The 13,180-nt window shown below is 39.9% G+C and overlaps 1 protein-coding gene across 7 annotated transcripts in view; it reads right to left on the bottom strand.

Annotated features, from left to right (window-relative positions):
• The window catches only part of NXT2 (nuclear transport factor 2 like export factor 2), a 63,774-nt gene that overhangs the window by 12,250 nt on the left and 38,344 nt on the right, over positions 1-13,180 (bottom strand). For 6 of the 7 annotated variants that reach the window (XM_030449289.1, XM_030449290.1, XM_030449287.1 and 3 more), the window contains one exon: positions 872-1,000. The exons of the other annotated variant lie outside the window; for it this stretch is intronic. The gene's annotated coding sequence lies outside the window, so the exon portion shown is untranslated. The remainder of the gene's footprint in view (positions 1-871; positions 1,001-13,180) is intronic. 7 annotated transcript variants of the gene reach the window in all.

Here is a 13,180-nt window from a genome sequence, read left to right as displayed (position 1 = left end):
TCAGCTTTCAGGTTGGTAAAGAATTATCAGACAGTCATTAAATGAGACCTGCTGTTCTCCAAGACTCTGATCCCTTTGACAAGATCCCATGGTTCTTGTGAAACACAGTATTCCCAACTTTTGAGTATTCTCAACTTTTGTTAAAGCTTCTAAAATGTTAATAATGTTACCCAGCTGTATAAAAGTTTAAGGAACTGTCTCCTGAAACAAGGGAAGCAACTGACACTAGTCAAATCCAGACAGGTTCTGACTAATGCAGGGCCTGTGAACCTGGATCATGACTCAGTGTTTGAGGGTTCTGCCTGAGCAAGGGCTGAATGAGAACTTAAAAGATTGGATCTGTTGATTTTAATGGGAACTGGGAGTAGGTCTCAGGTGCTCAGCACATTCACTCTTTGACCTATATGCTCGATACAACAATACTGCTAAGGCTGGAGTTTGGATTTAATAAACTACAGTGGACTTAAGGCCTGGCTTGGCCAGCTCCTGCTCAATAGAAAAAGCAGATTACTCCAGAGAGACCCAGGCAGAAAATGTGTTTGTGACAATCCCACGGGGACTCTGGACTATGCACAACTCCACCTCAGATTCCTGTCATACCAAAAGTGGAAGAATGTCATGACTCTTATCCTGACAAATACCTGTCTTGTTTTCTAAAGAAAACCAGGCCTCGTTGTATACTGAAGTGATGACTGACCCACTGGGATATGGTGAGATCAAGTACAAAGAACTGTTCTATTTTAATCCATGCCAAAGCACTCACAGGTGAGGATAAATTTTCAGAATAAGTCAGTTCAAAGTGTTACCACAGCTGCTAGCTGAAGAAATTTTAAAAGCCTATCCATTTCATGAGGTAATGAATCAATCTCACCTTTAAGGCTTGTGGGTAGTTCTGTTTGCACTTGTCCTTTTAGCTTGAAATTTTAGTCTGAAATTGTGATCAGTGCTTCCTCAGTCTCTTGTCTCACTCAGCAATGCAACATCAGCTCCCAGTTGTGTCCTGTGCATACAAAACAAAAATGTTGCAATAAGCAATTATCAAGATGCCTGAAGTATGAAATACCTGTGCAAGATTACTTCCATTTTAAATGGCAGTATTCCCGACTTATGGAAAACTAGAAGGAAAAATCTGAGCTACAACATGACTTCTAAACTTGTTGTAAATTGCATTAGGGATCCATCAGAATCTGAAAAGAAAAGGTACTGTGAGACAGCCATCACTGTCCCCTGATTGTGTCCAGATGAGTATCAAATATTTATGGGTAACTGAAGCTGGAAAATTAGTTACTTTTCCAGTGATACTTTCAATAAAAGCAGCTTTAAAAAAAATCAGAAACACAAAGAACAAGAAAGTTTTGTTTGTGAAGAAACTTCCATGTGGTTTTGGTCAAAAACAATTTTCAAGTGTCTGATTTTTTCCCCCTATTATCTTCTCCCCTACAGAAAAGAGACATCTTTTTGAGAGTAGTCTAATTTATCTTAAAATAAAAGCTCATTAAGAATAAATCTTTATGCATAATTTTTGGATCAGCTATGGATGGAGCACTGGCCACTCCATGTTACAGATTTAACAGAACCACTGAGCAAAGTTCACTCAGATGAGAAAGGCCTTCAGGGCTGGAATTATGGTTCATACACTGTCTGAAGTTGTTAGGTCAGCTTGTAGCATATTCTGATCTCCATTTACATTTGGCTCAGACTTGACTACTGGGCATCAGCAGTTGGCCACAACAATTAACTGGTTAGTGAGATGACTTAATGACAAGCAAATGCTAAACCTGTGACCATTTAAGGAATCACTTTCCAGTGAAGAGCCATTTGCTTCCAGCTGGAAGTGAGGAATTTTTTCACTTCCTTCTTTCTTTTTCTTTTTTTTTTTTTAAGAAGTGGGAGGGTTGTGAAAATCCTGTGTGCTTATTAATGGAGTACTTCAGATTTGTAGGAAAATGTTTTACTTTTATTCCCTGAGTACTGTAAAATATTTAGCATTGTCAGAGCTTATGAACCATGGTTCTGTGATCTGGTGAGCTGGCACAGTGGCTCTGCAGCAGTGGCTCTTCCTTTCTGATTTTCCCTGCTCTCTGTGATCTCAACTCCCTTTGTTCTGACTACCAAGTTCACATTTCATAGAGGTAATTTAATTAGCTAAAACAATGCCTCCTTTTCTTACCTTCCATATACTTGGCAAGCTAAACTGGATCAAAGAGTGGTCTTGCAAGTAATAGCTGTCAAATAAAGGTAACTGGAGTCTATGGCTGGGATGAGAAGGGGAAGGAGGGAAGGCAGGTGAGGGGAGCACCAAGACCCTGTTAAACCACCCCATGCCATGTTGTGAAGTGATCCCTTGTGGCTGCCACTTGGATATGACACACATGCAACATGTGCCCCATTTTTTCTCCTGTGTTCTCCTCATAGTGCATTCTCATCTCTTCCTTATTGCCTGAATTTGTGTAGATGTTTGCCAAGCCTGATCACAGAACTGGCCTGGCTGAAAATCATGCTGCTCTTAGGTTGATTTGCAATTAATTTCCCTCATCTATACTGGCAGAAGGGAGGTGATGGAATTTTCAGTACCTATAAAATCTATTTGGACAGTGTACCTGACTGCCTGGAAGCCTCATTTTATATAAAACCCTATATTTTAATGGAATATCATTAGTATAAGGAAAATACTTTAATTAACACACTGCAGACCATGATGCCTGTTGGCCCATCTGCTAAACAAACCCCTTCCATTGTTAGGCAGTAATTCCCACTGAGCAAATGTACAACCTCACTGAAGTCTACAGTGATCTCTCCTAAGCATTGAACACACTGACCTGATAATTTTGTTCTCACATCAGACTAATTAAGAATTATTTAGTAAAGGCAGTGGAGTTGGCATGTGGCACATTTTCTTAGTGGGAGGAAAGAATCAAGCTCACTGTTTTCATTTTGGGAAGGAATAGCAAAGAGTACCAATGAGAGAAAACTCCCAAGAAGATTAATTAGGCTCTCACCACAACTATAAACAACTAAAACGTTCCAAGGATATAAAATTAAATCTAGGTTATTCTTCCTCTTTACATAGGTTATGACACATTGATTGGAAAACAATCACATTTCATTGGCAAAGCAAGTACATCTGTTTTTATCTATTGGGTTATTTGTTTATATTATACAGTAAAAAAATGTTGTATTAGACTTTATAACCTGCTTCTTTTACCCTAATAGCTTGCTAACTCACATCTGCTAAGCTTCATCTGTACATCTTTCACTTACAGCTTAATGAAATCAACAAACTAAATCAGTGGAGCATGTCAGTTCTGTACAAAGGTCTTCAGTCTCTAGGGAAGGAACAGAAATCTTCACTGAAACAGAGTCATCCTTATCTAGGCATCTATTCCTGTGACCCTTTGCATGGGCAGAGTAAAGCAAAGCCAAAACCCAAGGAGAAACGAGCTGCATGAATGCCTGGAACCACCTGAAGAACTGCAACAGAATAGTGACAACTGAAAGAAAGAATCCACTAGCTGACACACAAGAGAAGATAAGCATTATTGCTCCAGAACATTGACTCATATACCTTTTGCTTCATAAACATTTGAAGGAAGTGAGTTGGAAGGCAACCTGATGTCAGTGGAACACTTAGACAAGGGATATAAAAACACAGACCACAGAAAGGAAGAACAGAAATCACTTATCACCCTTTTTCTGATTATGCTTTGAATGCCTTGATAATATTGGATGTTGCTGACAGATACACAGATCAGCAGATGGTGGGAGCCTGTTAATATTTTGCAGCAATGATCCTCTATTTTACAGAATGTCATCAACATTTTACAGTGTGCTTTTTAGAAAAGGGGTTATTTAAAGAAAAAAGCTTCATTACTTTATTGTCTCTTCCAGAATGTTTCACAAATTAAACTGCTAAGAATATTCAGAGGGACTGAACTGACAGAATGTTCCTTTTTTTGCCCTTCAATATCTGAGAAGGTGAAGTGTTAAAAATATTTTGTCTCATTTCAATGAGTCAACATTTGCTATTTGTTAAATAAGCATAATGCCTGCTAAGTGTTGCCTGAAACCCAGATAAGGTATTGAATTTGTACTAAGACCTGGAAACAAAGAAACTATTTTCACCTCAGTACCATATGCATGTCCAATAAAAGAAAAACACTATAAATACAGGTGGGTTTGCAGGACAATTCAGTACTCTGTGCTAACTTAAACTGCAAGGACAATGGTATCAAATGTCCCCTGAAATACCAGTAGTCCAATAGTCAGCCATTTAAAAATGGCAAAACTCCAACTAACTTTAATGGAATCCAGATCTGGCTTTTTGGTTTGTTTGTTTGTTTGATCCAAGAGGGAATAAACAAAGTGTCTTCAAAATATAACTTTAATCACTACCTCAGTTACACAGCCTCATGGCTCAGGCTCCAGATTTAGCAGATACCTTGGCTAAATGTCAAACAATTCCATCAGCTCTTTGAAGACAAATATTAGACAGAGACTGCCTCTGAAATAATTTCCCCAAGCACCATTCTATTAACCTACTTGGCTAAAAGGTAATGCAAAAATCAATATTTTGTAACAGATGCCTGTGTTCCAGGCAAAACTAATCAATGGGCATCAGAGCAATTTCAAATTAAAGACAAAGTTAAAATACCAAGCAGTTTAAGTCCTGAATGTATTGCAACTTAAAATAGCTCTATTATTTTGGACAAGATATTTTCCAATTACAATTTCACCATCTCACTGCTTTTATTAAATTATTTATCACTTTTTAAAAATAAAAATAAAAGTAACACTAACTGCTGTCATTTTGGGAGAACTCACAAAACAGGTGTTGGGCCAATCCCCTGCTGGTCCTACAACAGCTGTTAACTGGAACTGTGCAGTAGGTTTCCTGAGTATATAAATCTAACTAGATGTGACTATTTCATATGTTTCTGCTTGCTTTACATGAGCAGTTTGTCTCCCCACTTTCCTTCCAGCACTGTAAATACATAATGAGATGGAAAAAACACAAAACTCAACTCAGAGCCAAAGGATAAATTTGAGCACTGGAGGATGTGCTATTTTGTACTTACAAATGACTTGAGGAGACATTTAACATGTTGGGGAAATGTATAAGAATATAAAAAACAAATCCAGAAGTGACTTATTCACTGCCTTATTCACAGAGCTTTTAAGAGGAAGGGCTGTCAGTAACGATGAGCAACTGTACAAATGAGCTGACTCTCATTTGTGTTTACCTTTATACAAAAATTATACCCAGAAACAAAACAGTCAGGCTGCCATGTTTGCTAGTGCAGACTCGAAAGGAGGATACTATCAACTCTGCTTTTTTCCCAAATACTCTCAGCCCTCAGACAGACCAAAAATAAAATATGAGCTCTGACTGGGGGGGTGAGCCCCCCCCCAATAATTTTGCAGAATATCCATTAAAACAGCAATGGTTGGTTCAAAGATGAGATGAAGTGCTTAAGAGCAAGCCCAGAAGCAACTTTGCTTTTTACCTCCAATTTTTTAATGGGTTTTGTTTCTTTATGGAGATCCAAAGCTAGGTCAGTGTATTTCTGCTTATACAAGGGCCTAAGTCCAAACATGTTTTATAGATTGTTTTTATGCATTCCTTCAGAGTTTCTATCAAAGAGAGGAAGGGATTATCATCTTTAAAAATACTATTTCTCCATGTTGCTGTTCTCCTGGGAAGGGACTTAAGGATATGAAGATTCTCACCAGAAAGAAAACAACCAGATCAACTGAGTCAGAAACAGGAGGGGCTTCTTAGATGATGTCTGGATTTGTATTTCAAGATTAGTTTTGCAGGAATACTGAGAGATAGTCTTTCCTTTTAGTCACGGGATCAGATAATAGGATGATTCAGAGTACTGATGACAGTCTATAGAACCTTACACATTCAAACTTCCAGTCAAATACATCCAGCTTATTCAGGGACCAACATGGTATTTATTACTGATCCCAGTTCAGCTCTCAGAAAGTGGACGATTTCAAAAATAAAGGTTCAGCCCTTGTTGCACTTGGTGGAGTGTCTCAAGCAGGAAAATAAAGATACAGGGAAGCTATCTATAGGTAAAATGCTTTCTCTGCTCCTGAACAACTTAAGAATTTCTAAAAGACAAAGTAAGCATCTCCTGTAATCATGTTTTTAAAAAAATCAAGGTGAACAGGCTCATAGAATTATATAGGCTGTGCCCTTAAATTCTTATCTCTTAATAATCACTGTAAAACATCTCCCTATTATTTAAATTTCAAGACATTAATAAACCATTGCATGAAAAATGTTTTCCTACGGACTGAGAGCAGAGTGTCCAAGAAACTGGCAGCAGTGCCATCAAACCAGCCAAAAATAAAGCAACATGTCAAGGTTGTGTTGAATTATTCCAGAGTGATGCACCTGGACCCAGCAGCTGTCATACATGTTCCATCTGGAGCAACAGCTGTTTGCTCAATAGTTGTCATAATGTCTGACACAAACAATTGAGTGTTAAATTTGTCATCAGTGACTCTCTGTGGGGTTTGAAACACTGAGGATGTTACATGTTGTTCCTGTCCTTAGGCTTGGAGCATTTTTTCTTACAAAAGCTGCAGGGCTCCCAAATGGGATTTTGTGCAGCTACAAAACTCTAGTAAAAAATAGAGGTCTTATAGTATCGCCAAAAAGGTCAGGTTCAAGGTGGTTCACTATGAGCTACAGACACCTAAGTAAGGGGAGGTGGAAAGTAATGTTTACTGGATCAATTCATATGGCAGAGATGATGGAAGAATATGGTCAGATTGCCTGGATAGGAACATGAGACAAACAAATACATTGTATGCAAACTCTGCAGGAAAAAGGAGAGGGAAATTCCAGATGGTGGAAAGTATGGGAGATGTTACAACAGTCAGGGCTGGGGAGTGACCGTAGAGAGTCATAGCTGTGGGGAAAGAACCAATGTTTATTAGAAATGCTATTAGGGAATGTTTTGCATGCAGTAGTGGAATTTGAATGCTAGATGAATGAAGCAGCATATTATTACAGGGTTGAGCAACAGGGAGGACTGTGGTGTTGATTTTCTATGAAGAAGAAATTCAACAGGAAATGAAGCAACATTATGTGACAGGAAAGTGCTCAGCAATGGGGAGGTAGACCTGAAAAACATCAGAGAGCAGAGTCTTTGACAATGAGTTGATGGAATCACCATCCAAAGGTGTGTAACAAGAAAATGTGGAAGCTGAAGACAGTCATATAATCACTCTGAAGAACTGAGAGAACAGAAAAGTACTCATCAAAACAGATGTTTATGAACTGTAAGAGTGAAGCACCAGGAGTGAAGGTAATGGAAAGAGTAGATTAAGATCCATCCTGAGAAAAAAACTGCTTTTATACTATATTCCAATGGGAAATAATAGATTCAGTAAAGCACATAATGGATGGGAAATTAAGTTAGCAGGATAGTACCTGCCAGACAATTATCCTCCCAATTTCTTCTTAGTAAGCACTGTTTGTGCTACAGGACAATGTGGCATGATTGAAAAAATTCAGCATCTCTCAGGCAGCTCTCAGTAAGACAAGAGGAAACAGTCTTAAGCTCTTCCAGGGGAGGTTTAGGTTGGATATTAGGAAGAAAATCTTTACAGAGAGGGTGATCAGGCATTGGAATGGGCTGTCTGGAGAGGTGGTGGATTCTCCATCCCCGGAGGTTTTTAAGACTGAATGTGGCACTCAGTGCCATGGTCTGGGAACCACTGTGGAAGTGGATCCAGGGTTGGGCTTTGTTATCTCATTGGTCCTTTCCAACCTGGATGATTCTGTGATTCTGTGAAACCAACAACCAAGTAATCTGTTTTTGAAAACCCTTCCACTAACAGCAGGCACAGTCAGAAGCATGAATGTTCTGTGCAAATCCAGGGCAGAGTGTAGGCTACAAAAGCAGAAGGGCCCTGTCCTTGAAAATGCCCTGCTTTTCTCTGAGCTGTCTGCATCCATGGCTCGCTGATGCCTCAGAACAGGTTTGTTCACTTTGGACTAAGTTAAAAGATTAAAGAATACTAGCTAGGCATCTTTTAAAATTATCTTTTTGGGATCAACAATGTGGATTTGTCATGATAACACACTAAAAATATTCTTCTGCCCAAAACGGGATCTGATTAAACATCTCTAAGCTCAAGGATTTTTAAAGAGAAATCAGTGGTGTAAAGGAACACAGTGAAAACTAAACAGCAGATACCTAAGCCTCCACCATTCCATCAAAGAAAGGTAAATCGTGTTCAGAACCGATGCTGATCTTTAATTTCACTACATATAAAAAAGACACAGACAGATGTAAAAGCAAAGCCAATTCAGTTCTATTTTCTCCGCAGTCATTGTTCCTTTTCTCACCGAGAGGTGGCACCGAAGCAACGCCCTGACGCAGTCCCCGCACCCCAGGGTGCCCAGCGGTGCCGGCCCGGTGGGTTTCCACACTCCAGAAATGATTTAGGAGGTCAAACACGGGCTACACATTCTTAGACTACCGAGCAGTATATGGTTTGTGACTGAGGTCAGACATCAGGGTAACATTTAGTCATAACATGTAAGAATAAAGTCCAAAGGGCAAAATTTGGTGCAAAATATTTACTTTCTACCAATGGAGAAACTTTGGTTTCAAAAAGAGAGGAATGAAAAACACAAAGATGTTTGTAAAGGTTCACAACCACAGTCATACATTCACATTTAGGTATGGAGAGAAATGTGGCTTTCACTTGTCTGGGCATTCATTTTTAATGTACTGATCACACCCACTGATGAAACAAAATCCTGGATAGCAGGTGTCAGAATTCCAGACTTCCCAGAGCTACCAAAACTCAGAGCCCTTTATTCACCTCAGATGGGACACTAGGGACCTTTCTGATCTTACAAAGCATGTAAAAACCTTTTAGACTGGGCTGTGAGAGCAGTAAGAGTTGAAGAAGCTTAGAGTACTGAGACAAAACTTGAGATAAAGTTGTCCTTACAAACAACATTTACCACCGGCAACCACCAGCCAAGTGCTTGGGCTCCTGGGCACACCTGCACACCTCTGCAAAACTGGTACTGGTAATTACTGGTGACATCAAACATTTCCTTCCAAGCACAGCACTCTAACTGGGAGAGTAAAAGAACCAAAGAACCTGCAACCTCAGGGTGTCCAGCTGGGGTCTCTGAGACAATCTGGTAGATATTTGATGAAATGATGAGAACCTGCAACAAATCCAACAGATTCTTCTAGGAGGAGCAAGAGATGACCCTTGTGTCTTTAGTGAAGATTCCTGCTCATTATTAAAACATCCATTCTTGAGACAGGAGAAAAAGGAGAGAGAAGAAGAATATTTATGTAAATGTCTGACAACAATGTAGAATATTTTTTCCTTTTGGAATTCAGCAGACTGTACAAAATGTTAGACATTTTCAAGAACATTGTGGGGGAAACTTCTTGAATATCAAAATGTTTTCCTTAAGGTACCTAAAAGAGGCTCCACACCTCCCACACAGAGCTGCAGCTTCTCAGTAATCAGGTCTCTGTCTAACATCCTCACCATGAAAACAAAGTAAAACTGTATGACTGCAATTTGGAAATCATACTGTAATACAGGATCTTTAGACACAAACAGTGCCTTTGAGTGTCTCACAACTACAATTAATGCAGAAGTGTAGAAAAGTGCTTGATAAATTAATAGTTTTTATATTCATAGATATTTGGGATAAGATTGGGTGGCACTTATGTACTGAATCAGAATAAGTGCTTCCAAATTCTTTTTCAAATTCAAGTAGAAAGTCAACAGGTAAAATGGTGGTGATGATACGCATCTGAGCATACTAAGCTGGAAGAAAAAAGAACAAAATACACTTAAATTAATCACAATAATAATTTAAATTTGGCTTTGGAGCAGGCAATAGGCTGATAGATTAATACAGAAAGGGAATTTTGGCAATCTTTACACTGGATACCCCAGACACTGAAGACTGTTGAGAACCAAGGAAATGTTGTCACTGCTCTGTGAAGGCTCTGATGTGCACCGAGCACTCACTTCTATTCCTCCTGTCACTGAGTTCTGCAAAAAAGAACATCTCTTCCTAGCAGCTTATCTCAGGATACAATGAGAGTCTTCTCCAGAATGAATCACAGAGCCATTGTGCACCCCAGCAGCACTCACCAGTGCCCTGGTGTATTCAGCAATGTTCTATATTGAACCAAGACTGTGAGTATTAGTGTCAGTTGCTTTCTGGTTGGTCTCATTTGAGAAAGGAGACAGAAATGTGCACAAGAGACATGTTCTGATTTTTATTTTTAGACAGATCTTTACAACCTTGAACAACTATCAAGAAAGAAAGAAAAAAAAAAAAAAAAAAAAAGCCAGTGCTGTAAACAAGCTCTGAACTAGAAAGTCTAAGGCAAGACCAATTCAGACAGTAGAGACAGGAGACTGCAAAAGATCTGGGAAATCAAATGCACAAGGCTTCCTCAGCAGCATTTCTGTATTGTCAGAATATGACTCTTATTGGTGCCATCTGCCCACAGAAAGATCTCAGTGCCAGTAGCTTTACACATCTGTCTGACTTTTGAGACCATACACTGCAGGACAGAAATACAACAGCATCCTAAACCAGGCAATGAGAAATGTTAACTTCACTTATAGCCCAATGAAGGCTAGAACTATAATGATAATGTGATGGTTTACATGGAAGAAGGTTTAGAGAGTAAGATCCCAGGAAGAGCAATGCTCTGAGGTTACTTTAAGTTGTCTTACAGCAGCTTGATGGGATTCTTTACACCAATTAGATGCCTGTACAACATGGCAAAAAGTTTCAAAAAAGTCTGGTAGAGAAAGCATCAGCTTTCAGATAAATTTCTGTGAATTTTAAGCCAGAGACCTAAAGTCAACAGAGTTACACTGGTGTAGCAGTGTGGATGTCTTATGGACCAGTAGTACAATTTTTAAAAAATTAAATTATCAAGAATTTTAGGCTTAGGGTAGGCACATGTGATGCCTATTCATTTGAGAAGTTTATAGTAAAAAAGTAATTTGTTAATATGGACAACACTTCTATTTTCCTGTGTAACACTTTAGGATGCTGACATAACAGTCACACTCTGAACAGGTACTACATGAACAGTAAATTCTGCTGACCATCTGCCTCCCTTCACCCATTTTACTAGAAAAGAATTCACTAGTACGATTAAAAAACAGGTGATTTACTTGCAGTTTTCACTCCATAACCCCAAGCCAGTATGCTACTATTTAAATGTGTCTAGTTTAAAAGTCATGGACATAAAGATGGGGTATTTGGGGAAAATTCTACCTGTGAAAATGAGTTGTGAAGCAACATGACCCCCTAAATAACAATAAATTTCCCATGTTTTGAACTTAAGACTTTATCTGCGTGTTATCCTAAAGGTGGCATGACCTCTTTGCAACATGGGACATCAGAGCCATTGCAGGGGCCCTGAAATGGAACTGATTTACTTGCCACAACACTGGCAACTATTCCAAATAAACTAAGGCCCATTTCTTGTTTGCACCGGTGGGTATCCAGTCCCTGAAAACTCAGGCAATGGGGCTGCTTCCTAACAGATGAGAGGGTGCAAGTGCCTTGAAAGCAGGCATGCATAACAGCAGGAAATTTAATTTGCATCCCTTTATAAACTACACCTCTGTATTTTTAAGTCCAAACACAGAAGCGTGGACAGACAAAACAATATGGAAGAAGGAAGAAAGCAAACATTCTGAGAAGTTACATTGTTGTAAATCCAGAAATCAATTAGTCACTGAGTTGAGAATCTAGCTCCTGGAGTACAGTCTGGTTTTATTTCTTCCCTAATAAGGATTAAAGTTAGTTGCCTCTGTATAATCATTAAGAATCCGGATCAATTTGGATGGAAAATGGTAACACTAATGATAAGGACCAACCTGCTTTCTGTGTCTACACAAGAGATTTGCAAAGGAATTTGCCCAGGTATTTGTATCTCATCTCACAATCGTTTCTATGTATCTCATGGTATTTCAATCCTTAGGGAGGTTTTGGAATGGAAACATAAGTTTCTTTCCAGATCCTAGGATACAAAAAAGGAGATACACCCTTTTCAGGCTGCTCCAAGAAGGAATCTTCCCAGCAGTACCCAGCACACCCTGCATGCTCCTCCCCTTTGCAAAGACCTCTTAGCAGCATAGCACAAAAAAATGAAATGCAATCTGCTTCTGCCTGTTCTTTACTTGTCTTGACAGTTTGTCAGAACTGGGTTTTACATCTCTTCATTGAGTCTTTTCACTCTCTTTAGCTTCGGTGCTCTTTCTGTGCCTTGTCCTTCTCAGCCTCCCTTCACTTGTAAATTTCATAACCCCTTCTCTTCAGCACCTCACCCCCCTTCCATTCACATCTATTTCTCCATTTCGTTTACATTTCTTCCTTCTTTCCAACATATCTTTGCTTCTAGCCCAGCCAGAGTTCCTCAAAGGTACATTCTAGGAGTGGAACCATTTGGTTACATTGTGTGAGGACACAGACAAGGGCTTTTGGGGTGCAAGAACTCTCAGGACATGCAGCACAGCTCCAAAGATCCATCGTATTGGGTGTTTGCCCCTGTACTCAGCCCTGGTGAGGCCACACCTCGAGTCCTGTGTCCAGTTCTGGGCCCCTCAGTTTAGGAAGGATATCGAGGTCCTGAAGCAGGTCCAAAGGAGGGCAACCAGGCTGGTGAAGGGACTCAAGCACAGATCCTATGAGGAGAGGCTGAGGGAGCTGGGGGTGTTCAGCCTGGAGAAGAGGAGGCTCAGGGGAGACCTCATCACTCTCTACAACTCCCTGAAAGGAGGCTGGAGCCAGGGGGGGGTTGGGCTCTTTTCCCAGGCAATTCTCAGCAAGACGAGAGGGCAGGGTCTTAAGTTGTGCTGGGGGAGGTTTAGGTTGGACATTAGGAAGAATTTCTTTACGGAGAGGGTGATCAGACATTGGAATGGGCTGCCCAGGGAAGGGGTGGATTCTCCATCCCTGGAGATATTTAAAAAGAGACTGGATGTGGCACTCAGTGCCATGGTCTAGTAACTGCAGCAGTAGTGGATCAAGGGTTGGACTTGATGATCTCTGAGGTCCCTTCCAACCCAGCCAATTCTATGATTCTATGACTCTATGTGTCCACCTGACAACATCATGATCTTGGTGCTGTCACCATGA

This window comes from Calypte anna, chromosome 4 (assembly GCF_003957555.1).
Source record: "Calypte anna isolate BGI_N300 chromosome 4, bCalAnn1_v1.p, whole genome shotgun sequence".
In the NCBI taxonomy this organism is placed as follows: Eukaryota; Metazoa; Chordata; class Aves; order Apodiformes; family Trochilidae; genus Calypte; species Calypte anna.
Note: the sequence above shows the minus strand (reverse complement) of the source record. Positions and strands in the feature narration are given on the sequence as shown.